Genomic DNA, 26573 nt, shown 5'->3' with positions numbered 1-26573 from the left:
TGAACTCATGACCTCTGGAAGAGCAGTCAGTGTTCTTAACAGCTGAGCCATCTCTCCAGCCCCCTCTGGTCAGGATCTTATCTCCTACATCCATTTCCGGTCTGGTTCCACTAGGTTCCATTGCTCAAGGGTGTAAATAACTGTAAGAGGCGAGGCTCCCACCACAGGATGTGTTTTTTCTGTTAGACAGTTGCTCTCTCTTGGGACTCTAGACTCTATTCCATAGACTAAGAGGATAACTCACGTCTCTGTTTTCAGAAATATATATAAATGAGTGAATAAATAAATACAAATGTCTTAAGGACTTTTGAGGACATTTTTGACCACTATAGCCTTTTGAAAAATAAACAAACAAACAAGTTTTTCAAGATCTTTATTCTAGCCGGGTGTGGTGGTGCACACATTTAATCCCAGCACTCAGGAGACAGAGGCAGGCAGATCACTGTGACTTTAAGACCAGCCTAGTCTACAGAGTAAGTCAGGACAGCCAAGGCTAACACACAGAGACTCTGTCTCAAAAAGCCAAAACCCAAACCAAACAAAAACAAAAACAAACAATAAACAAACAAACAAACAAAAAAACCCTCAAGATCTTTATTCTAGCCAGGCCTATATCAAGGGTAAAACCTAGCCAGGTGTGGTGGCCCACACCTTTAATCCTAGCACTCGGAAGGCAGAGGCAGATAGATCTTTGTGAGTTCAAGGCTAGCCTGGTCTACAAAGCAAGTCCAGGACAGCCAAGGCTAGGCAGAGAAACCCTGACTCAAAAAGAGTAAAGCCTAAATGGTTGTTGTTGTTGTTGTTGTTGTTATTTTAAAAACCTATTTTGAGGTTTACACAGACACCTTAGAGTTTACAGAGCATCTTATTGTGTTATACCAAAACAATACATTTAAAAACGTACTTATCCCTGAGTTTTTAGTTAAAATGATAATAAAGTCATAAATGCCAAACATTATCCTGCCCTGGATGCCTCCTCATACTTTGGATGCCTCCTAAACACTAATAAAAAGGAAAAGATTTTCTAACAACAAAAACATTTCAAGGTACTTATTATAACAACTTAAATCTTTAACAAGTAATTAACTTAAATGTAGCTAAGCAAACAAAAACCATTAATGCACTTTACCCTCATGTATAACTGTCAGGTGTGTAACCACATGTTTTTTGTTCTTTGGATATAACCTCATGAGCTACCAATTAGAATTTTCTTATTAAATTTGTTTTGCAATAATGATAATGTTAAGGTTAAAGTATGGTGTAATATTTTTGTTTAAAAATGAATATGGTTGTAATTAAGTTAAAAATAATAAACAATTTTAAAGGTTAATTCAGTATCCTGCCGGGCATGGTGGTGTAGGCCTTTAAGTCCTAACACTCGGGAGGCAGACGCAGGTGAGTCTCTCAGTTTGAGGCAAGCCTGGTCTACAGAGTGAATTCCAGGACAGCCAGGGCTGCCCAGAGGAACCCTATTTCAAAAAGCCAACAACAGGGCCTGGAGAGATGGTTCAGAGGTTAGGAGCCCTGTCTGCTCTTCCAAAGGTCCTGAGCTCAATTCCCAGCAACTACATGGTGGCTCACAACCATCTATAATGAGATCTGGTGCCCTCTTCTGGCATGCAGGTGTACATGCAAGCAGAAAATAAATCTTAAAACAAAAATTAATAAAGCCAGCAGCAGCAGCAGCAACAACAACAAATGAAAATTAGTACCCTGAGATAAAATTAATGGTTGATTTTTCTATAACAGTATTTCCTTAAGTATTTAGCAGTTCTTGGCATTCTTTTACTAAGTGGACATTTAAACTCTACCATTAAATGTTAGGTTTTTTTATGCTTTCTCATTGGACAAAGCCTTTGCTTTTGCATAATCAGTCATTGCTTTAACCATTAAAAAATATCTCTTTAGAGAGTGACACCTTTAGAATAGTCCTACTAAATTTCATAGTAATTACAAACTAGCTTTAATGGCCAAGTATTAAATTAGCTCATAAGATTTTATCTATTAGATAGACAATATTGTAAAAGACTTTTATCTTTGACAACTGAAGTTCAAAATCAGGTAGATCTTCCTCAAATGATTAAAAAAGAAGAAAAAAACCAGCTGACTTCATCAACTAAAAGGGAAAAAAGATATCACATGAGAGACTCCATTGTCATGTGGAGACAATGCCAAATGCTGGTCCTTCTAACTCACCCCTAGGAGTCAGTGGACTTTCTCATATCATCTGAGGGCAAATTCAGGGGGACTTTGGAAAGGCAGGATGGTCCTCATATTCAGTGACAATTGAGTACACAGAGTAACTTAACATTTATCTCACTATTTATGTTTCTTAAATGTTTTTCAAATTAGATTTAAATTTTTAAATAATATTTAATAGTCTACCTGATATATTTCTAACTGATAAAATAATCGCAATCTTGGTTTTAATCAGTGACAAATGAAAATAATTTGTCCTTCTGTTTGATTGTGCCTTCTTGTTTTGACCCTTACCCTGTTAAAAACTAATGTTTAAAAGTTTCAAAAATTTCAAAAACAAATAAGTAAACAACAACAAAAATGCAGGATGGTGGTGGCACATGCCTTTAATCACAGCATTTGGAGGCAGAGGCAGGTGGAGCTCCGTGAGTTCGAAACCAGCCTGGTCTACAGAGTGAGTTTCAGGACAGCCAGGACTACACAGAGAAGCATTGTCTCGGAAAAAAAAAGTTTCAAATTTTTCATTGCCTTTATAAATACATATATATTCTCATTATTCTGTATAATTTGGTTAAGACAAAAAAAATCTAGCTTTTAAATCAAACTTTAACTGCATGTATTCTAGCTAGAGATGCCTAAATCTTTGGGTTAACACTTCCTTTCCAAATTATTCCAATGACGGTAATCTCTAATAACAATATGTGCCATACTTTATATATTAAATACTGATGTTTCTTGATCTAATTACTGTCTGAAATATAGCCAGGATTAGAGAATGAGGTCAACACTATTTGTATTTTACTAATAAAAAAGAAGAAACAATAGTCCGAAGGGCATCTGAACATAGTAAGAATGCAGCCCATCACAGAGCACAAAGGCTGTGAGTACAAGGAGACACATAGTCAGTCTAGCTAAGACTATGTACAATTTGGTTGTTTATATTGGCTTCCTCAGTTACCTTTCCCCCCATCAGGCTTAACTCTGTTAACTTTAGGGATAGTAATCCTATGCCACGTGCAAATGTCACATCAGATGCAGAGGGAGTAAACGCAGTTTAGAATTGGATGATGGGGCTGAAGAGAGGGCGCAGCAGTTAAGAGCACTGTCTGCTCTTCCAGAGGTCCTGAGTTCAATTCCCAGCAACCACATGGTGGCTCATAGCCATCTATCATGAGATCTGGTTCCTTCTTCTTGTATGCAGGTGTACATGCAGGCAGCACACTATATATGTAATAAATAAATCTTAAAAAAAAAAGAATTGGATGATGGCGGCTAGTAGCTTTGATAGGATCCATGGGTTTCTTTCTTTTTTTAAGTTTATTTATTTATTCACTTTACATTCTGATTGCAGCCCCTCTTCCCCTCCTCCTTAGTCCCTACCTGGAATGCCCCTCCCCCATCCTCCTTTCTCCTTCTCCTCAGAGAAGGGGGAGGCCCCCCTTGGGCACCAACCCACTCTGGCATACTAAGTCGCTGCAGGACTAGGCACATCCTCTCCTAGTGAGGACAGACAAGGCATCCCAGTTAGGGAAACAGGATCCAAAGGGCAGCATCAGAGTCAGAGAGGGCCCCCACTGAAGACCAAGCTGTGCATCTGCTGCCTCTGTGCAGGGGGTCTAGGTCCATTCCATGCATGCTCTCTGGTTGCTGGTTCGGTCTCTGTGAGCGACCATGGGCCCAGGTAGTTGACTCTGCAGGTCCTTCTTGTGGAGTCTTTGACCCCTCCGGCCCCCTCAATCAATCCCCCAACTCTTCCATAGGACTCCCCAAGCTCTGTCTAACGTTTGGCTGTGGGTCTCTGCATCTGTCTCCACCAGCTGCTGGGTGAAGCCTCTCAGAGGAGTTATGCTAAGGCGCCTGTGTGTAAGCATAGCAGAGTAACATTAATAGTGTCAGGGATTGGTTCTTTCCCATGGGGTGGGACTCAAGTAGGGTCAGTCTTTGGTTGGCCGGTCCCTCAGTCTTTGCTCCATCTTTGTACCTCACATCTTGTAGGCAGGACAAACTAAAGACACACATGGTATGTACTCACTTATAAGTGCCACAGACCGAAACAAGCTAAATTACAATGACAGCCCAAGGGAGGGTGTTTGACTCTCACTCAGAATGGGGGCGAGGGGAAGGCATTAGAGGTGGATGGATGGAGGGAACTGGGTAGGAGAGGGGAAAGGTAGGGGAACAGGGTGGGGATTAGGAGAAGGGATGGTTGAATAGAGAGGGCCAGGTGAGAGAACGGAAATTGGAGGTGGGAGGCATCTCTGGGACATTGTCAGAGCCTGGGATAAGGGAGGTCCCGGGAAGTCACCCTAGCTGAGACTCCCAGCAGCAGGGGGGCCATGGAGCCTGAAGTGGCCACCTCCTGTAACCAGACAGGACTTCCAGTGGGGGGGGGGGATGAGGACACCAAACCACCCAGGAGTTTCTTTCTTAATGGCCTTTACCAGCTAGTCCTCTCTGCTGAAGACTGTTGTCCTGCCCATGTCAGATCCTAGGAATGAGCTTCCTAGCTATGGGGGACCTTATGATATCTAACAAATAATATATGTTCCCCACAAGCACAAAATGTGGTGCTTGGTCAACATGGAACACTGTGACCGATAATCCCTGGAAGGAAGCTGTGTCTGCGGAGACTGACTGACTGACTAGAAACAGCTGTACGGTAGGGAGGTTGGAATGTTGCAGGTCTAGAGGCTAATTACCTTATCTTGGGCTAGTTCTAGCCCTCAGCAATAGCCATTCCTGGCCCATCACTGGGTTGGAACTAACATCTTGTGACTGACAGATAAAAAACACTTTCGAGTCTATTAACGTAGCCGAACCACTAGCTTGTACCAACCTCAAGGCTAAACATGTCATTAGACAGCATCTTGGGCCTAGAGAAAAGCTCCCCCCGCCCCGCCCCATATCACTGTGTCACCTTCTCTGATGTAGCCACCAATGCATTTTAATCTTGCATTGAATGCTGAGTTTCTTTGTTCTTCTAAACTATAAAACTTCATGAAACTGCTTCCACATTGAAAAGTGGAAGTTGGGGGCGGGTGGTAACCTAGATTTGGCCGTGGTCACTCAAAATGGCTCCAAAAACAACTTCTCATTCCCTTTAAGGCGAGAAGTGTGGACTTGCACCCTCTTTATTGACTGTACTGGAACCTACACGAGAAGGTTGAAGACAAGCAAGAAAATCAGATGTGCTAGCTCTCATACGATGGGCATTTGTTGTACTTGTTTGTTTGTTTGTTTGTTTCTGAGGCAGGATCCCTCTGTGTAGCCCCTGGCTGTCCTGGAATGCACTATGAGAACAGGCTGGCCTCGAACTCACAGACATCATCTGCCTTCTTCTGCCTCCTGAGTGCTGAGATTAAAGGCATGTGCCATCATGCATGACTCTGGGTTTGGGTATTTTTTAGCTTGGATTGTTTTACTAAGGTACAAAACTATCATCGCCAAAGACCTCTGACAAGGGTGAACTCTTCAGTGCGATACAGTGGTCTAAAGCATTATCATGCTTTTTCTTTGTTTGTTTGTTTGTTTTGTTTTTTTGAGACAGGGTTTCTCTGTGTAGCCTTGGCTAGATTCACTTTGTAGACTAAGCTGGCCTCGAACTCACAGCAATCCACCTGCCTCTGCCTCCCAAGTGCTGGGATTAAAAGCATGCGCCACCACACCTGGCTGCTTTTTCTCTCTTTAGATATAGACTTCATTGCCAGGCAGTGGTGTCACACACTATTAATCCCAGCACTTGGGAGGCTGAGGCACACAGATCTTTGAGTTCGAGGCCAGCCTGGTCTACAGAGTATCTTCCAGGACAGCCGGGACTACACAGAGAAACCTTGTCTGGAAAAACAAAAACAAAAGGAAAAAAAAAAGAAAGGAAAGGAAAGAAATAGAGTTTATGTGTTGGGAGGTTTTAGGCTCACAGATAAAATTCAGACAAAACTATGGAGAGTCCCTGACAGTCTCCCCTGTTACCAACTTCTGACACCAAGAACTAGTAGTAGATTTGCCATAGTCCCTGCGCACCTACCAGTGGGTCCTTGTTAGCCACAGCGTGGTTCACATTAGAGCTCTTTTTTTTCTAGGATTCCTTTTTTTCCCCTAAGTTTTAAAAATATTTATGTTTAATTTTTTGTGTGCGTGGTTGTGTGAAGTTATGTGCCCCACAGGCACGTGGGGTTCCCTGATCCAGAAGAGAGCATCAGATCCCCCTGGAACTGGAGTTACAGGCTGTTGTGAGCTGTTGTGTAGGTGCTGGGAACCAAACCTGGAACCTCTGGAAGAGCAGACAGTGCTCTCAACCCCTGAGCTATATCTCTCTAGTCCCTAGAGTTGATTTCTGAAGCTGTGTGTTGTGTGGGTTTGGAAGATATGCAATGCCACAAGCTGACATAATATATCGTACGGTGTTTCCTGTCCGCATGGCCTTGGCTCCACCCAAGGCCGTCTATCTGGAATCCCATAGGCTGCAGCCTCACCAGGTTGGATGTTTCCACTTGGTGATAAGCGTTCAAGGTCTCTGTGTGATTTCATGATAGCGAGTTTTTAATATTCTGAATAGTTTCTCACTTTAAGAATACATTAGTTCCTTCATCTTTTGCTGTGCTGGGGGATACCTTGGCTGCTTCCAAGGTTCTGTAACTTTAAAAAAGCTGCTATAAATGTATGTGCAAGGTTTTGTGTATACAGTAGCCAGATCATTTACACACACACACACACACACACACACACACACACACACACACACACACACACACACAACTACGGCAAGATGTGGAAGCCTGGATGTAACCACTTTGTATTTTGAGACAGAATCTCTCACCAAGCTGGTGCTCATCAAGTAGTCTTGACTGGGTGACCAGCAAGCCCCAAGGATTTGCCCAACTCTGCCTTCCAGAGCACACAGCACTGTACTCAGTTTTTCTGAGTCCTGAAGACTGAACTTGGGTGCTTGAGGCTTTTCAGTAAACACGGTACTGGCCTAGCTATCTCCTGGCTCCTCCTCCTCCTTTCCTGTGTCCGGAGCTGTTGAGGGTCATCTCTGTGGGAACAATCTTTGGGTTTGCTGCGTTTGTTCCATCTTAGCTATCTTTCTTTGTGGCTCAGTCCTCTGCTTTCAGTCTCCCTATCTGAGGTTTCAGCTTTCAGAGACTCTTTCTTATCGTCTACTCAAAACACTCACCTCCAAATCTGAGGGCTCAGAGTCTCCCCCACAGCTCTCTGAAGTGAACTGGGTTTGCCAGATTATCTCTCTTCCTTGGATTATTTCTCTCCCTATAGTTTTTTTTTTCCCTAATAGTGTGGCTGCTCTATACAAAATTCTTTGTTTTGTTTTGGTTTTTGGTTTTGTTTTTCTTTCAGGTAGCAGCTTCCCCCAGGCAACTAGTGACTCTTTGTTCATATTTGAAGATGAAGAGCTGTGGCTGTGATGGAAAAGTCAGCTGCAACTCAGACTCTGTCCCCTCTACTGGATACTCACTCCACACCGCTGGATCCACCAGCAAGCGGGTGATTCTGCAGCATTAGGCACTGGGAGCATTGTCTAATCCCGGATGGGATGCTTTCTCTTGCAGTGTCCTAGTTAGTTCTCTGTCAGCTTGACACATGCTAGAGTCAAGAGGAGGGCGCCTCAATTGAGAAAATGCCTTCATAAGACGGGGCTGTTGGCAAGCCTGTGGAGTATGTTCTTAACTAGTGATCAATGTGGAAGGGCTCAGTGTATTGTGGGTACCGTCCCTAGACTAGTGGCCCTGGTCTATAAGAAAACAGCTGTGCGAGCCCTGTGAGTAAGCCAATAAGCAGAGCCCCTCCGTTGCCTTTGCGTCCACTCCTACCTCCAGCATCCTGCCCTGTTTGTTCCTGTCCTGACTTCCTTTGGTGATGAATAGCAATGGAGAAGTGTAAGCTGAATAAACCCTTTCCTCCCCGATTTGCTTTTTGGTCATCGTGTTTTGTTGCAGCAATAGAAAACCCTAACTAAGACATGGAAATAGTTGGAACTTGCTGGCAGAGGCTCAGTCCACAAAAGCGCCTTTCATCTTCCGATTCCAACCTCAAGCTACTGGCTCTTTCATCCGTGCTTCTGGCTGGCCAGCTAGAAGTTTTTGTTGTGGGTTGGGTATGAGGTGTTCACCGTAGGCTCTTGTATTTGAACACTTAGTGACCCAATAGTGAAGCGAGCGCTAAGGGTGAACTTACTGGGTTGCAAACTGGCCCGGGTTCTGGTCGTCTCTCCTCCCTGTCCTTTCTTTCCCCTTCCCAAGTTCTGCTGAGATCTAACCTGCTGCAAGTTCCCATACCAGATTCCCAGGGGCTACGTCTCCCTGTCATAAAACTACAAGATGAGCTAAACTGTGTCCTTCTTCCTCGGAGTCACTTCCCATCAGGTGTTTGGTTACAGCAATAACAACAACAAAAACTCAGGACATGGTAGCACATGCTTTAATCATGGCTCTTGGGAGGCAGAATGTGGATCCCTGTGAGTTCGAGACCAGCCTGTTCAACATGGCAAGTTCCAGGCCAGCCATAACTACACTGTAAGAATGTGCCCCCCCACCCCAAACAAACAAACAAACAAACAAACAAACAAAGGTAACTAAGTAACTGATTTCCACTCTTCTAACTCTCATAAGTTCAATTGGGTTGCTAAAGTGGCTCACACAACTGAGAAACATGCCTTTCTTTTAAAGGATACAGATGATGGGATGCCTCCATCAAGGTCTGGGAGAAGAGTTGTTAAGCTCTCACACCCTCTTTGTACCTAGCATCCATCAGGAACTCCCAGAAGGTCTCCAGATACTGCCTCTTTGGGATTTTATGGCTGTGGTGGAATTATGAACAAGCAATGAAAACCTGATGGAGCAAGGTCTATGCTAATAGACAGCAAGGCCTGGTCTGGCAGGGCCTGCCCCTTGAAATGAGGGTCTTGCTGCAAGGCAGCTCAGAGACTGTCCTTGGATTTAGAACAGTGCTTGTCAACCTGTGGGTGGGTGGTGGGTCACGATGCCCTGACAAACCTCTGCCTGCAAAAATAGTTACAATGTAATACATTACATGATGTTTTATAACAATAGCAAAACTATGGTTATGAAGTAGCAACAAAAATAATGCTGTGGTTGGGGGAGCACTATAATATGAGGAACTGGATTAAAGGGTCACAGGATGAGGATGGTTGAGAACCACGGCCTTAAAGGAGTATTACGGAGTTTATATGGCCATCTTGGGGAAGAGATATTCAAGTTTTTATGAGCTGCCTTTGGAGGGAGTTACAAAATTACACACACACACACACACACACACACACACACACACACACAAAAGATGAACTTACCAAAACTGGAGTGTTATATCTCTTCAGTGGGTCTGAACCTGGAGTTAATAAAGGACAGAAATCTGTGGGATCACCTGTGTGGCCTTGGTAGGATTTTAATGGCCCTAGGTTCATCTGTTGATAATTTAACAGGAAGCAATGGGTACAGTCTTGTCAGCGAGCGAGTCACTGGGTCGTCAGTCTCTCCCTGTGAGGTGGAGGGGGCTTGGAGAAGGGACTGTTCAACAAATGCTTTCCCGTCAACCCTTCGGTTGTGCACCTTGTTTGATGCCTTCCTCCAGTCCCAGCCCTGGTGCCAACGCTCTTTGGGTTCCGCTGGACGATTGGCCACTCTATAGCCCCAGTGTTTCAATCTAAACCAACAAGCTCATCCTTGTCTCTGTCTTACTTGTTCCTTGTCCCCTTTGCTTTCCACCTCTCTGAATCCATTTTCATGTCTCCCATCTCTCCAGACCTCCTTCCTTCTTTGGAAATGATATCACTGTATGTTCTTTCCTTTTCCCTTTCTGCCCTCCCATATACCCCACTTTATTCATAGATTGTTCCTATATGATTAATATGATATATAATTTCATATACTATATAATTAATATTATATATGTAGTATAACCTGCAGACAACTAAGAGGAAAGCATCTCACGTACTTCTTTCCTTTCTTGCTGTGTGTGGGCCTGAACTTGGGATCTCATGCATGTCAGGCACCATGTTGTTCATCTTTATTGAGACTTAAAAAGTGTCCATCAGTTTTCCGCCAATTTGCAAAGAGGAGAAGTGTATGTTGGCTCACCATTTTAAAGACATTGGCCTATGACCAGTTGGCACTGCGGCTGCGGGCTTGTGGTGGCACATCTGGGGAGAGTGTGGGTGGTGGAGCCAAGAGAGAAGCAAGAGGCTGAGGTCTCACAAGCCATCCAAAGACTCCAGATCAGGCATTGCTTCTTTTATTTTTATAGTTTTAAAAAGTATTTCTTTTTCTTTTCTGAAATGATATCATTGTATGTTCTTTCCTTTTCCCTTTCTGCTCTCCAAGCCCTCCCATATACCCCACTTTATTCATAGATGTTTCTATATGATTAATATGATACATAATTTCATGTACTATATAATTAATATTAAATATGCAGTATAACCTACAGACAACTAAGAGATGATGAGGGTGGAAGAAATAGTCTTCCCTAGGGAAGAGCACACCAATTGGTTATCCAGTGCCAAATGGTCAGCCCTGAGCAGCCTCGCCTTCTAAAGCTTCCACTACCTCCTGATAAAGACAATCTGGAGACCAAGACTTTAACACATGGGCCCCTAAAGGATGTTTCAGTTATAGGAGAGGTGGAGGTGTGTGTGTGTGTGTATGTGTGTATATGTGTGTGTGTGTGTGTGTGTGTGTGTGTGTGTGAAATCGCCATCTTGAACCCTAGGTCTGTATTCCCCTATCTTTACAAAGGCTAAAGCTCCTGTAGAACACACACATATCAGGCCTTTTTCTTAGAGAACATCTAGTCAGGTTCACTGCCGTGTGCCTGAGTGTGCAGGCTTGAAGTCCTCTAGTTTGCAGGTGCAATAGAGTCACCTCACATGAATCTTAATGAAATTTGCTGGAGCAAGATCTGTGACTTCAAATGATCACCGATACTGCAGGAGGGGCCTACCTGGAGCTGCATGCCGGGAGTTAGAGTGAGTTAGGTCTGTAGAGTACGCCCCTTGGGTGATTCAGGCCTGAATAATAAATGCACCATCCCACTGCTAGGGCTGGAGAGGGATTGCAAAGCACATATCCAGGGGGCCTGCTGTCCGGAAGTGTGCAGCTCACCCACTGCTGTTTTGCTGTTGCCATAGCATCCCCCACACTTCAAGGAGCCCAGTTGCGGAGGAAGTAGAGGACCTTGAGGAAAATACTGTCACAGTAATGGAAACTAAAGTAGCTATTATTTTGCCTGCAGAAAGTTGTGTTTCTCTCAACTAGTAGAGTATAGACCCCAGGTTGCCTCTTCTGCATTTGTCTAACATTGTTGGATATTGCTTCTACCTCCAGTAGAAAAAAAAAAATCCTTCTTTCTTTGGGAATCTCCCAGCGGTCATCGATTCAAAGTGTGGGTCTCATGACCTCACTGTGGTGAATTTAAAGTCCCTTCTCAAAGGACAGAGATGTGATTTCAAGTGAAAAAAAAAATCTGTCAGAGAGGCTATGAAACAACTCCACACCTTCAGCCCATCTGTCTTCAGCCATTTTAGCAAACACATCATTTAATTATGAGTGGCAACTTCCTGTTAAAACTTTGGATGTAGCAACCAACAAGAAATATGGCCCCAGGTGGTGAGAAAGGAAAAAAAAAATAGTTTCTGTACACAAAGCCCTTCCATAATAAACCAGCAGAGGTGCTTCCTGACCCACAGTGCCAAGCACACATTTGCATCCCAGCCTCTGCTGCATCAAAATGTTTTTACTAGACCAAGTGCAAAGTGTTATTATCATCATTAGTAAGTTTATCTTTCTTGGAACACACCCAGGCTAGGGTTCTACCCAAAGGCCTTGTAGAAGCCAAGGGTAAGGGCGTCGATCTCGGCAGCTAGTGTGGTTTTAGTTCCCTTCATATGAATTTTGCAAAGCTGAGACACACACACACATACACACACACACACACACACACACACACACACACACACACACGTTATTGTGTTCATGAAACCTCCACCCAACAGCCCCAGGGCCCCAGCAACCACCTCACAAAAACCATCATGACAGAAATTCCAGAACAGTAAATAAGCAGCACTCAGAGTCGGGTCCCCAGAGGGATAGAGGAAGAGAGGCAAGGGCAGTTATGAGCACACTGGGTGTCCACAGCTGCCAGGGAGCCCACCAGAACAGTGGAAGAGCCCCTGGAAGACAGCAAAGTGGGTGGCAGGGAAACATCCCTTTGTGTTCTTGGTTCACCAAAGTGAATGCTAATGTGGGTATTCATTTTGTTAAAAAGAAAAAAAGAAAAAAAAGAAAAAGAAAAAAGAAAAAGAAAAAAACCGGAAACAAAATAAAACAACAACAAAACAAAACTGAAAGCCACAAGAATAACAAACTCAAAGCTCCTTGTCATTGACACATGTGTCATGTAAGTGACACATGTGCCATATAAAAACTCAGTTAGCCAAGTTTCCACAGAACCACCTGTGCAAACCACAGCCGAGGCACAGAATGTTAGCAGCCCCCGGGGAGTGCCCTTAGGTGCCTCTGCAGTTAGTGCCTGCCCCGCCTCATCTCCCCAGGAGTGACCACGGTCTAGAATCCTTCCATACATTACTTCATAGGCAGGAAGCAGAAATTACAGAGTACATTAAGGGCCACTCCATGCTAATGGATTTGAAATGACGCTGCGAGAGCTGTGTGTGACAAGAGGTGACTTGCCCAGAGATTCTCTCAGCCTTCCCAAGGGATGAGTGAGGATATTGTGACAAAGGAAGGGCAGGGAGGAAGAGAAAGGTGCAGGCTGCTCACGCTCACTCACGTGGATGAGTGTGGGAGAGGCGTTGTCACTAGGGGCACCAAGGTCCTGAAAGAAAGAAGGCTATGTTTGGAGGGCTCCAGCAGGGGCCCATCAACCACAGCGACATCTGTAAGGGATTGCTGGCATGCCAGGACCTGGGGCCAGGAAAGTGTCATCTTTGTCATTATCAGCACTCACAGCACTGGAAGAGCTGACTAATTCCTTCCTGTGCTGACTGTTGGGAATGCCTGTCACACAAGTGGCTGTCTTGCCCTTGGGAAGTTCACACTCAAGGTGGGAAGAAAATTAAGTTATGGAACCAACACTACAAAACACAGGGACTGTAGAGACACATCAGTCACCCCCGGGGCCTTGTTTACAGGGTGCGTTCCTATCTTCACAGTGGTTCTCATCTTTCCTAATGCCGAGTCCCTTTAATACAGTTCTTCATGTTGTGGTGCCACCCAGCTGTGGAAGGAATATGACCTTGCCTTAGGCGAGGCTCAAGGTGAGAGCAGTCTTGGGTGGCTTGACCCTCACTGAGATAAAGATCTTAGATAGAATCAGAATGAGAGGAAGTTTCAGCCCAAGACAAAAGACAGGGCTCCTGCAACTCCTCCTGGGTACTGCAAAAAGAACCATGGATTAGGAGGGAAAGGACATTGGGGAATCAGAGTGAGAGAGATCAGAGCTGGGAATGTAAGACCTGAGGGGCTAGGTCCTACCTACTTCCTGGAGCCCAATGTGACCAGTCCAGTCCGATGCAATCAGCAAGGGATGCTTTATTGTTCCATCGCAATGGGGTCTGCCAAGCTCTATTGAGCTGGAGACCCCGAATAAGCGAAGCTTGGGTCTTTTATACCCTTACAGAAACAGAACTTAGTACAAACATGATTGGTAAGGTGACCTTTAAAAGTGATTGGTTACTAGTTATTTTATCCTTGAGGGGGCAAGAGCTCAGCTTGGGACATCACGTGCTGTCAGGTGCTTGGGACAGGTGTGGTTTTAGAACAGCCCTGAGGCCATCTCGGAAGGTTCCGAGTGGCCAGGGTTGAAAAACAACTATTTTTTATCTTTTCAGGAGCAGCAGGAGGAGAAGAGGCTGGAGTTCTGGCAAGGAGTGTGCGGACTTCTTCTCCCAGGCAGAGGAGATTCCTGGAGAATTATGCCAAAGGATTTGCCCGCGGAACTGATACTCAGAAGGTTTCTTCTTGTTCTCTTTAATCGCTTTCCCCTCCTGTATAGGATAGTCAGATTGTAAGGAAGATACCTTTGTTTAATAAATTCATAAGAAAGTTTAATTGTTAAGGAACCAGTGCCAACAAGTGGCACTTGACGTGGGGCACGATGGGTTCTATAATTTCTAATGGTAAGAAGGAAGATTCAAATTTCAAAGATATAGAAATGTTGTTTCAGTGTATCAGCAAAATCAAAACTGCTGTTGCAAAGCTCTTTCCTGCTTCATACTTAGAGGGACTTTTCTGGTTTTTTATTTGTCCTTTTATTGTATTTCATTCTTAGAAGGATTAGAAAAAAGGCTGATAAGATAGGAAAACCAGAAGTGTCAGTAAGTTCTATCCTTTTGGAAAGAATTGCAAACCTGACTGAACAGATGGGGAAAGTGCAGAAAAAAATTGAAGGGCTGGAAAGGCAGAAGGCACCTTTAGAAAAAAAGGATGAAGAAAGACAGAAACTAGAGAAACAGGAAGGCAGACAAACAAAAGGGTCTTTGGAGAACAATGTTCTGATGGAGGAACCCTCCAAAGTCACTCAGACACCTTCAGCTTTCCCAGTTTTGATAAAACACATGCCTACTCAAAATGGCGCTGTAGCTTACGATGAGATCGCATGGCGTCCAACAGATATGTTGGGTTTAAAACATTTTAAGGAATTTGTAGTAAGGTATGGAATGCACTCAGCTTTCGTTAAACAAATGTTGAATAACTGGGCCGTGCAGCATAGACTTGTTCTCCAAGATTGGAAAAGCTTGATTTCAGAGGTATTAGAAGTGGTGCAACAATTACAATGGTTATCATGGTGGTAAACTGAGGCTGGGAGAATAGAACAAGGAAATAGGACAAGAGAGATAAATATTGATAAAGATCAATTGTTTGGTGAAAGATGATATGCTGACTTAAGAGAACAAGTTTGATTTGGGGATAGAATTATTGAACAATGTCGTGTTGCAACCTTAAGAGCTTGGGAGCTGGTAGAAGAACCTGGTAAATCAACCATCCATTTATTAAGGTATTTTAAGGGTCTGGGGAAGCCTTCACAGAACTTTTGCAGAGATTGGGATCTGCTCTGGATAGAGCAATACCAAATTCTGAGATCAAACAGGCACTAAAACTGATTATGGCTTATGAGAATGCAAATACTGAATGTAAGATGGCAATTAGACCATTAAAGCAAAGAAGAGCTCCATTAGATGAGTGGGTAAGAGAGACAGTTAATATTAACTCTCAGGAGCATCAAAACAACATTATAGGACAGGCTACAGCTAGAGGTCCCAGATATCATAACACTCGATGCTTTAATTATGGTAAAGTTGGACATGTACAAGGAAACTGTAGAGGTAAAGGTTCCAGACCTCAGAATAACCAGCTTAGTAACCTGAAAGAAAATATAACTGAAAGGAGAGAGCAAGGAGCTTCTGGCCATGATGGTAAGGAGGTGCCAAGACTTCCAGGGTACTGTAGCCACTGTGTCTAAGGATTGCCAATCTAAAAGATATGTGCAAAGTAATATCTTGCTGATGGGAAATGGCAGGAGGGGCCCATTGGCTCGGGGGCCCCACCAACAACATAAGATGGATTTCCCTGGCCAGTCTAGAAGTGATGGACTTGCAGGAAAATGGGAATTAGGTATTAGTGACCTTATGCATGCTACTGAAGGCAGTGCAGCCTTGGATTTGGCCTCAGATATGGCTATTACATTATCTCCACAAGTTGAGTGTTACAAATTAAGTACTATTGTTCATGGTCCTTTGCCTTCAAGCACAGTGGGAATAACTCTAGGAAGAAGTGGGTTGACTTCTCAAGGTCTCTGTGTAGCCCAAGCTGTCCTGGAATCCCTTTGTAGACCAGGCTGACCTCGAACTCACAGGGCTCCTCCTGCCTCTGCCTCCCCAAGTGCCACCATGCCCAGAGAATAGTCTAATCTGAAACCAAGTACGAAGGACCGTAGCTTAAAAACGAACATCAATAGGAATACCAAGTAGGACGAACAGCAAAGTGAGGACATCTCTGCAGCAGACATCAGATGCTACAGATGGCATTCTCAGCTTTGAGGGTGGCCGAAGCTAGCTAGCCACCTGCTCAGTTTTAAAAAGTTTACCAGATACAAGGATGGAAGGGCAGATATGAAGGGATTAAAAATAACCTAAAACCACTTCGCTCTAGATCGGCATCATCCCAACGTAACCTTGCAGAATCCTTAACGTGGGTATGGCTTTTCTCTGGGACCTTCAGTTCACAGTGGCCTGAAGTTGGCTTTCCTGTTCTTACTCAACCTTTGTCTGTGTGTTTACAAGGAATAAATTTCAATGGCATCTGTACAACTTCATCAATACTATTAGGCCAGCCAGTCTTGTGGTTTCCTTTTCAGTAGGGCTGTTGGCTTTTCCTGGGCCATAAGAAGTAGAATGTTCCTAATGTCCAAATCAAATGGATTCCTTCTATGATACACCTTCCTCTTGCTATCATAGCCAGGCAGTTGTGAATCCCACAGGGCGGGGCCGGGGGTGGTGATCCATGTTCCTGACTGAAGCCGATGGTTGTTGCATGGTTGACCCTAATTTGCATTCCATTCCTCCAGTTCCAGAGTGAGTTCGCACTTTCCTATGGCACTGGCTTCTGGGTGTTAAGGATTGACTGCCTCTCTCTCTCTCAATCTGTACATGAAAGCTGTCAGCCTAGAGATAGGGGCCTATTAGGAGCCCTACTTCGGTAGGACCTGTGTCCAAAGAGGAAGAGACAGCGGAGATCTCAGTCACGGAGCACCCGGAGGGAAGGCTTTGAGGACACTGTGAGAAGGTGCGGTCCACAAGGCACTCAACAGAAGCCAAGCCCGACAAGCCTTGATCACAAACTTTTAGCCTCTAGAACTATGAAAGCGTAAAAATCTGTTGGCACAGACAGCGTGAGCAGATGCGGGCACTTGCTGGCATCAGCTCCTCCTTGCTCCTCTCGCTTTCCAGTTGTTTTCTTTCTCTTTGCACTTCTATTGACTGTCATAGTTGAAACGTAATCGGCCTCTATCACAGGCCTACATAGGAGGCGTGGCTTTCTTGGGAAGTACGTCACTGTGGGGGGTGGCTTTCAGGTCTCATATAAGCTCAAGCCACACCCAGTGCTGCCTGTGGGTCAAGAAGTAGAGTGCTGAGCTCCTCCAGCACCCTGTCTGCCATGCTCCCCGCCATGATGACAGTGGACTAAACCTCTGAAACTGTAAGCCAGCCCCAATTAAACGTTTTCCTTTAGAAGAGCTGCCGTGGTCACGGTGTCTCTTCACAGCAATGGAACCCTAACTATGACGATGACTGATCTCTCCTCGGCTGTGTGCAGTCTTTTTGCTTCTTTTATTTTATCTTTTTTTCTTTCAATTTCTTACATTTCCTTTTTAAGCTTTCTTAGTTTCAACCCTACTTACGTTAACCATATATCCTTGCATGCTGTCTACTTTCTCCACCTCAGCGTTTCCTCAGAACATCAATTATAATTGTCTTAAATTCCTAACATAACGACAACATGTCTGTTGTATCTGAGCCTGGTTCTTATGCTTGTTCTTTCTCTTAAAACTGTGTTTTTTACTGTCAGTCTGCCTTGTACCATTTCGTTGAAAGTCAGACATGCAGCTAATGCATGTAGCTAATGTCATAGATGAAACAAGACTTTCAGTGTGAATTTTCATGAATTTTTTTTGGCCAAGAGTATTTACTGCTCATGATAACTGTAGGGGCCAGAGGCTTCAGGGATTTTTTTTTTCCCTAGTGTTCTTATTTTTATTTATCTTTGGATTTCCTTAAAGAAGTCTTCTTCCTAACCAAGCCTGAGTCAAGCACTTCTTTCAGGTGTAATCCTGTGGTTGCATAAGAGCCTGGCTGAAATGGGAGAACAGGAGCATTCTACAGTCCTGTGATTGGGTGTTGATCTTTTGGTGAGCCAGCGTCTCTGGACTTTGACCTTTACAATTGCTGCTCAGTGTAGGCAGTTGGTTTCCTCACACAGGGGAGACAGGATGGCTATAGGGGTATGAAGCTGGCCATTTCTGTCTTCCAGGCCCACTGGGTTCTTATAAAAACTCCAGCCAGTTAGGCTGAGCCGCGGGGCTTCTTTCAAGAGCAGAACTTGTTAGGAACAGAGTGCTCTACATGAGTTTTAAAATGAATATATTCCAGTCCACTTGCCAGAGGATCCAGATGGGTTTTTTTTCCATCCTCACTGCAAAGATCTTGAAGTCAATATTCACACAAGTGTGAGGCACCCCCTTACGCTGGTCCCCTAGAACTTCTCTCAAACATGTGCACATGGAATCTCCAGCAATTTGTCACATATGGCTTAGGTTTTCCTACTCTCAGCAGGAGTGAATCACACAGGAGAATTTTGTTAATTTGTTTGTTTGTTTTTAATAGAGTCTCACTATGTTGCCCAGGCTGGTCTCCTTTTCCTGAGCTCAAGCCATTCTCCTGCCTCAGCCTCCTGAGTAGCTGGGAGCCTAGGTACATACCAAACATGGCTCCTGTGGAGGCGTTGGCTCCTAGATGTTGTCTGTGATTCTCTATACCCATCTGTTTTAGTTACCTCTGTTGGTGTGAAAAAACAGCATGACCAAGGCAATTTATAAAAGAAGGGTGGGCTCATGACCATCATGGAGGAAAGCATGACAGCAGGCAGGGATGGTTCTGGGCTAACAGCTTACATTTGATCCATAAGCACAAAAGGGAGAGAGGGGGAGAGAGAGAGAGATAGAGATAGATAGAGAGAGAGAGAGAGAGAGAGAGAGAGAGAGAGAGAGAGAAATTGGAATCTCAAAGCCCACACCAACAGTCCTCCCACAAGGCCACACCTCCTAATCCTTCCTAAACAGTTCCACCAACTAGGTGGACCAACTAGGTGGGACCAAGCATTCAAACACATGAGCCCACGTGGGCCCTTCTCATTCAGACTGCAGCGCCATCTGTCTGTCTTCCCAGTTTTGAAGCCAGCGGGCATCCCTGTGACTAATTCTCCAGCAGACCTGAGAAGCAATGTTGAATTTTTCTCCTTGTTCATTTTTTTCTTCCAGTGACAAGGAGTGATTCTTCTAAGATCCTTGTATGTGGGACCGGAAACCACATGATTTGAGCATTTAGAAGAGTTCTCCCATCTCAAATCCTCCTACTTGAACTATTCTGAGAAGTCTCTGTGTTCTAGACTGGCATCGGCTGACCCGGGCTTCTACTGCGCTGGCTCTCCCTGTTGGAAGCCTCTATCTCATGGCCTCCAGGACTCATGTTCTAAGGTCGTCCCACTGCCCTGTAGGCTTCATCCTGATGGCTCCCTGCCACTACTGGGTTACATCCATTGGTCTTTGGAGCCCGTGGGTCTTCATTTAGCCCCCTTTTCTGCTGGTGTAACTTCCTCAAGAAACTCTATAAGGAAAAGCTGTAGACTGTCTGAGTTTGCTATTCCTAATACCATCCGCCTCCCTCTCTTTTTCTTGTTTGAAGCAGAGTCTAGTTATTCAAAGCAGGCTGGCCTGGACTTCACTACACAGCCCAGGCCCTCAAGGTGGTGCTCCTCCTGTATCAGCCTGCTGAGTTCTGAGATGACAGGCATGAGCTACCCACCTGGGTGCTTAGTCCTAATACTTTAAAACACTCACTCACCGGATTTCGTGCTCATAATATTATCTTTTACATCCCAAAAGGTCTGGTGCCATCGTCTTCTAAAACCTTCTGAGAAACTCTCACTTTTATTTCTTCTCTCTGGAAACTTGGGTATCTTTCCTTTAGTTCTTTTTTCTTTCTTTCTTTCTTTCTTTCTTTCTTTCTTTCTTTCTTTCTTTCTGTGTGTGTGTTCTCTCAAGTTTCATGTGGCTGTCTCTACATACAGACAATGTGCTAGCGATTCAGTGTGGTAGTTAGTGGCTCTCTTTGTCACTTCTGACCTTTGTGCCATTGTCCTTAATTTCTGAGATTATATCCTTTCCTATGTATTCTGTGCTCATTACAATAAAATGCTTGGTGTAGTGAGAATTTTGGTTTCTTTACAAACCTAGTTATGTTATGTGAATATGTCTTTGTTTTAATCCCAGGTGTGGGATATGGGGCTGCTTCAGATGGTCCACAGCAGCTAACTATAGTTTAGCCTGTGCTTTAGCAGCAGCATGATTTTGCCAGCAGAAGATAGTTTACACTTGGAATATTGGGGACTCTTGAGAGGGTGTAAATGTGAGAGCCCCAAAAAAAGCCTGTGGCAGTTGCTACTGCTTTTCTTTGGATTGCTGGTTGCTGGATTGCTGGATTGTTGGAATGCTGGCTGCTGGTTTGCTGGTATTCTGACTCTGAAGACTGGACTTGCCCCAAGGAACTCAATGACTCTAATCAACAGGAAGTAGTTTAAAGAGGTCTATGCCCCACTTCCCTTCTAACCGTTTTTCTCACCTACGTAGTGTTGGGGGCGAGGTTGGAAAAGATGGGTAGAGAAGAGTGGTAGAAATAGGAACCCTCGTAAAGTAACCACAAGTATGCTGCAGCCTGGCATTCTAGGTTGATTTATTGGGACTGTGTTTTCCTTTCTTTCTTCCTTCCTTCTTTCCTTCCTTTTTTCCTTCCTTCCTTCCTTCCTTCCTTTCCTTTCTCCAGCCTCCCTTTTATTTTATTTTTTGATACAGGGTCTCTCTGTGTTAGCCTTGCCTACTCTGGACTTGCTTTGTAGACCAGGCTGGTCTTGCACTCACAGCGATCTGCCTGTCTCTGTCTCCTGAACGATTGTGTTTTCCACTTACATTTTTTTTTAGTTTCTTTCTATTTTTCATTCTAAAATATAGGAAGCTTTATTTTATTGACAATTTTGAATTTTAAAATTATCTTATTGCAAATGTAGGCTTATTTTCTAATTTTGTATGTCTGTGGGATGTGTATGCACATGAGTGCTGGTGGTTAAGGAGGCCAGAAGAGGGTGTTGGTTCCCCATGAGCAGGAATTACAGGAGGTTGGGAGTTCCCTGGTGTGGGTGTTGGGAATTGAACATGAGTCCTTAGCAAGAGCAGTAAAGGCTGTTGACCACTAAGCCATCTCTCCAGCCCTAGTTGTTTTATTTAGTTTTAAAAATTATTGTTTTACAAAAATTAATTTTATGTTTTGTTTTTATGTGTGTGGGTGTTTTGCCTGCATGCATGTCTGTGTACCATGTGCCTTCTTGGTGCTTAGGAAGGACAGAGGAGGGTGTCAGCTCTCCTGTGACTGGAGCTATAGACAGCTATAAACTGTCATATGGGTTCTGGGAACTAAACCTGGGTCATCTGGAAGGGCAGCCTGTGCACTTAACCAACGAGTCATCTCTTCAATGCTCCCCTTCTTACGTTTTGAGAAAATGTCTCATGATGTAGCTCTAGCTAGCCCAAAACTCCCTATGTAGACCAAGCTGACTTCAAACTCACAAAGATCCACCGGCCTCTGCCTCCTGAGGTCTGGAATTAAAGGTGTGCACCATCGGGCTCAGCCTATTAAACTTTTTATTTAAATGATCGTGTTTAATTTCTAAGCTTCTGTCCTTACCATGTAATTCCTTTTTCATAGCATCTATTTTTTTTTTCATTACAGGCTCCAAAACTTTTCATTTCTCTGAAGACACCAGTTAATATTTTGAGGAATTATCTTCTGCTTTCTGAAATATTTATTTTCCCTATGGGGTTGGCTGTTCTCATAGCTCTTTCTCACGTGGCTGATCTTCTCTATGTGTCCGATGGGTTTCTGGCCTTTTTTTTCTTTCTGAGAGTAGAGCAGACGGATGACTGTGCTGGGTGCCTGGTGTGCCGCGTGCCTCATTCGTAGCCGGTCTGCAAGCCCACAAGGCAGCCGCTTGGACCAGGAAGCTGTAAGGACCGCACATGTAGATTCTTAAATACAAATATCAGAAGGGCCCCAGCTTCTGCAGTGGTCCCAAGGTCAGAAATCAAAAGAGAGTCATGTACGTTAAAGACGTTTCTCACTGGCCGTCTGTGACATGAGGAGACCAGCAGCCAGTACAGGAACTAATCAGAATGCAGATTCTCAGTCTCATTCTAGAGTCTAGGCCAGTGGTTCTCAACGTTCCTAACGCCACAGCCCTTTAATATAATTCCTCATGTTGTGGTGAGACACCCCCTCTACCCCCTTAAAATTATCTTGTTGCAGCCAGGTGTGGTGGCGCACGCCTTTAATCCCAGCGCTTTGGAGGCAGAGGCTGCCGGATCTCTGTGAGTTCGAGGCCAGCCTGGTCTGCAAAGTGAGTCCAGGACAGCCAGGGCTACACAGCGAGACCCTGTCTCAAGAAACCAAAATTATTTTGTTGCTACTTCAAACTGGAATCTTGCTACTGTTACGAGTCGTAATGTAAATGTCTGTTGTGCAGAATATCCGATCTGTGACCGTCAGAGGGGTCACGGCCCACAGGTTGAGAGCCATTGGTCTAGACTGTCTGCATCAACAAGCTCAGATTTCACCAAGTCCTGCAGAGCATTCTGGGGGATACAGAGGCGGATTTTGAGCACTGCCCCATTACATGAAATCCACTCATATTGAAAGGTTGATCCTTTTCGGAAAGTGTGTCCAGTGTCTCTCACAGTGTCGGGCATGGGCTGGAGGCCACGACTGGATGGAACTACCCTGTGTCTGAGTAGTCGAGGGCAAATAAACAGACTTCTACTTAGTCCTGCCTGCTCTTTGGGTATTTCCCTTCAGCACCCCAAGCCTGTTTACCTGTACTCCTGAGGTTCAGAAGAGATGAGGCACCGTCCCCCTGCTTCTGTCTGACATGTGCAGAGCTGCAGGCTTTGACACCCCACTGCAGTCCCTGCCTGTCCAGTTGATTTCTGGCTGGCAATCCTTCTTTCAAACCTTCTAAGGACTAATGACTCTGTCTCCAGACAGTGTGGCCTGGGAACTGACTCATTCTCTCCCTCAGAGTTCTATTTATTTATTTATTTATTTATTTATTTATTTATTTATTTATTTATTTTCTGTTTGTAGTTTCAGCAGTAGCTGGCCCATCAGTCGTCGGAGTAGCGTGCTGGCGCCATGCGTCTGTCACTCATAAAGTCCAAGCTGTCGGCTCTTAACAATTTTGAAGTAGGCGTGGTTGCTTCTTCCTCGTAGAAAGGGGGCAAGTAAGATGCAGAGAGGTCACACAGCTGGGGATTCATGACTTCCTATTGGACTCCAGCGCTACACCTGCCCTCTATGGTGCGACTTCTCCAACAGGAAGTGCCCTGGGGGGGTCCACCCCGGCACCCTATCAGGAATTATAGTACTGCAACCGCTCCCCCCCCCACCTGCCCTCTTTAAAGGCACTGAAAGGTCTCAAAAATATTAAAGAGGTTAGAATTCATTTTAAGCTGAGATCTGCATGGGAGTCCTTGAGGTAAATGGAAGTGACTTTAAATTAGTAATTTCGTCTTGAGGTGCACTCACCAGCACTTCACCTCCTCCTGTGCTCCTGCCATGAAGTAGGCACGGAAGGGGTAGGGGAAAGCCTATGTCTTTAGAAAGGCTTCAGTGCCACTGCCGTCCCATGCCTTCCCTGGGAAGGAGAAGCTGACCTACCTGTCTGCAGATCCCTAATCAGGCAAATCCAAGGCCTGAGGAAGTTTCGGCAACTGAGGCCAGGTAGACTCAGAATGTTCCCAAACCTGTGGTTACCTCCAAGTGGAGGCAGACGGGGTTCAGCACAGCTCATCGCAGCTGGTGTTCCTGGCGCTCCAGGGTGAGCCCCTATGCCCCATCCTTGCGACAGACCACCGAGCTTAATAACCACCTGCTTCCCAAGAGGTCACACATAGCCTTGAAGGGTACTCCAGAGCCCAGGGTGTCTCATGAGGCAGCTATTTACAGAGGGAAGGAGGGTAGAAGGGAGGGAGGGAGAGGAGACGAGAGGGGAGGGGTGGGCATTTCACAAAATTTAATAACCAGAGGAATCACATCAGTTTCAGCAAATTTAAGCCAAGATGTCATTCGGAAACGGGGAAGAGCAATTACTTAAATATTTAGAACAGTCACCCTGAAAGCAGCCACGGCCCATTCTTTGTTAATATTTAACAGGAGCTGGGCAGCTGCTGAGAAAACAGTTGTTTACAGTTGATATGAACAAACACCTGATTTGCTGAAAGTCAGGGGGAGAAGAGCCGATGGTGTTCCGAAGTCGTGGCAGCTCCAATAGGGGCCCACCTCACCACCATGAGGCCACAGGGGTGGGGAGGCCACAGCTGTCCCTAGGGCCCTGTGAAAACTGTAAACACACAGGCAGGGGTCAGCTGTTTTGCTCCAGACTCACAGCTTTCAGGAAGCCCAGCCCTGCAGCTGGGCCTGGGAGGTGGCTGTTGGCTGTGTCATCTCCTCTCCCCGGTAGGCCCTAGCCAGGCTGCCCTGGCCCCATGCACCATCCATCCTAGGCAGACAACATGCATGAAGCTGGCTCTTTACAAGCAGAGGAACAGAATCCCAAACCCGCTTGCATGTCCCCACAGCTCACCCTGGGGCCTTCTGGGACACCAGGCTAGACTGTCTATAGTTAGTAAGCTAGGCTGTTTGCAGGGTTGGCAGATAGGAGCTTCACCTACCTCCAGAGCCCAGCTTTTACCTCAACTACCTCAAGTCTCATTTCCACTCTACTCTTACAATAACCATTTCCCCACTTACTTGCACATGTTAATCAAAAGCCCACATGAACCCTGGGCTGCTGTACCAACTCACTCCTAGTCTGGACTGTAGCATCATGCCCAGTTCAAGACCAAGGGAAGCAGTTACCTTGAGTTCTTAGGCTGTTTCCAAGGTGACACGGTTGAGACCACGTGCATCTCAAAGAAGCCTGTGCCCTGTTGCATCATCTAATATGTTTATTACAAAGCTGCCCAACCCTAGACCCACAATCCTGGCTTGCTCCTGGCATGCCACTGCCAACTGGCAAAAACCACAGGCTGCCTTGACCTATTGACAGCCTTCCAGTTGTTTGCACACCTGGCTAAAGAGAAGACGGAACAGAGAAGTATGCTCTGAGAGACCCACAGAAGGCCTGGCTTCAACAACAGTATCTGTTAAAGTAAAATTTAGTTTATCAGAGCTAAAGTTTGGGTAGATATTTAGTGCAGGGTTTCAGAGAAGTCGACCTCTGTCTCTGTGTCTCTGAGTCTCTCTGTGTCTGTCTCTGTCTTTCTGTCCCTCTCTCTCCTCTGTCTGTCTGTCTGTCTGTCTGTCTGTCTGTCTGTCTCTCTCTCTCTCTCTCTCTCTCTCTCACACACACACACACACACACACTCAATGGTGTTCATAAACCCCAGCACACACACTCATTTTTAGGACAATTGGCACAGGCTGTCTAGAGTCTTTTTTAAATATTAATTTATTCAGATTACAATCTGTCTAGAGCTCCGAACTCATAGTCATTACACTCTCTGTGTTCACCGAGTAGCTCTGGATACTAGAAGTGTAAAGGAGCATTGAAGAGATTAAGAATGAGGAATGTGAAATAATAACCAGTAAGCGCTCTAGTTCAGATAAATGCTGGCTCATGGGGTCTAGAGACATCCACAGCCATTGAGTGGCCACAATTTTTATTTTGATTGTTGCTATAGTTTCACTACAACTCCTCCCATCTCCCACCTCAGGTTGGAATTTAGTCCCGTTGTGATGTGTTAGCGGGCAGAAACCACGGGGCAGCAGAGTGAGGCCTCGCCACTGAATTCTGTGGCTTTATGAGAAGGGGCAGAGACCACAAAACATGCAGGCTCCCTGCCTTTTTGGGTGAGATCCCTTGCTGCTCGGGACTCTGCCGACTGAAAGCCATCCTGGATGGGGCCTTTGCCACAGCGAACAGCCAACAGTGAACAGTGAACAGTGAACAGCGAACAGTGTAGGCCTCTTTTCTTCAGAATTTCCCCCGGTCAGGTATTGTGTTTTCCAGATAGGGAATGGGCGGGTAAGTGTTTCCAGCTTCGGGATGGTACTCTATCCTTTGGGGACTCTCTTTCCTTGGAGGGAAGCAAGACTTTGCTTTCCCGAGAGCACAGAGCTAGTCCCTCCCCGGCTTCTGGAGGTCTCAGCAGTCCTATACCTCCAGCAAACACGGAGACTCCACTCGGCAGAAGCAGCTGGCCACTGTACCAGGCACAGGTAGCAGTGGCATGCGCAGATGAGTAACATCCCACCCATACCCTGGGGCTGTGGCCACGGTCATCAAACTGCTCTGGATTCTGGGTCATTTCATAGTCAGGCCTCTTTGAATCCTCTTCTTATGGTCCTTCCAGCATGATAACCAGACTGGTTTGCAGGCAGGAGACCTGGTGGGCACAGCCAAGGGCGGCCCTGCGTTACTGTTTGAGGACCATCTCCTCTGGCT

General features: G+C 45.2%; 1 long non-coding RNA gene across 1 annotated transcript; it reads left to right on the top strand.

Moving 5' to 3' along the window:
- Window positions 1-17357: 17357 nt before the first annotated feature.
- On the top strand, window positions 17358-19678 carry LOC311581645. The gene is made up of 3 exons (XR_014773828.1): window positions 17358-17447; window positions 18071-18156; window positions 19285-19678. It is a non-coding gene; the product is annotated as an uncharacterized lncRNA (long non-coding RNA).
- The last annotated feature ends 6895 nt before the right edge of the window (window positions 19679-26573 follow it).

Source organism: Acomys minous (genome assembly GCF_964271855.1).
Source record: "Acomys minous genome assembly, chromosome: 2".
In the NCBI taxonomy this organism is placed as follows: domain Eukaryota; kingdom Metazoa; phylum Chordata; class Mammalia; order Rodentia; family Muridae; genus Acomys; species Acomys minous.
The sequence above is the reverse complement of the archived record's forward strand: the minus strand, read 5'-3'. Positions and strand labels throughout refer to the sequence as shown.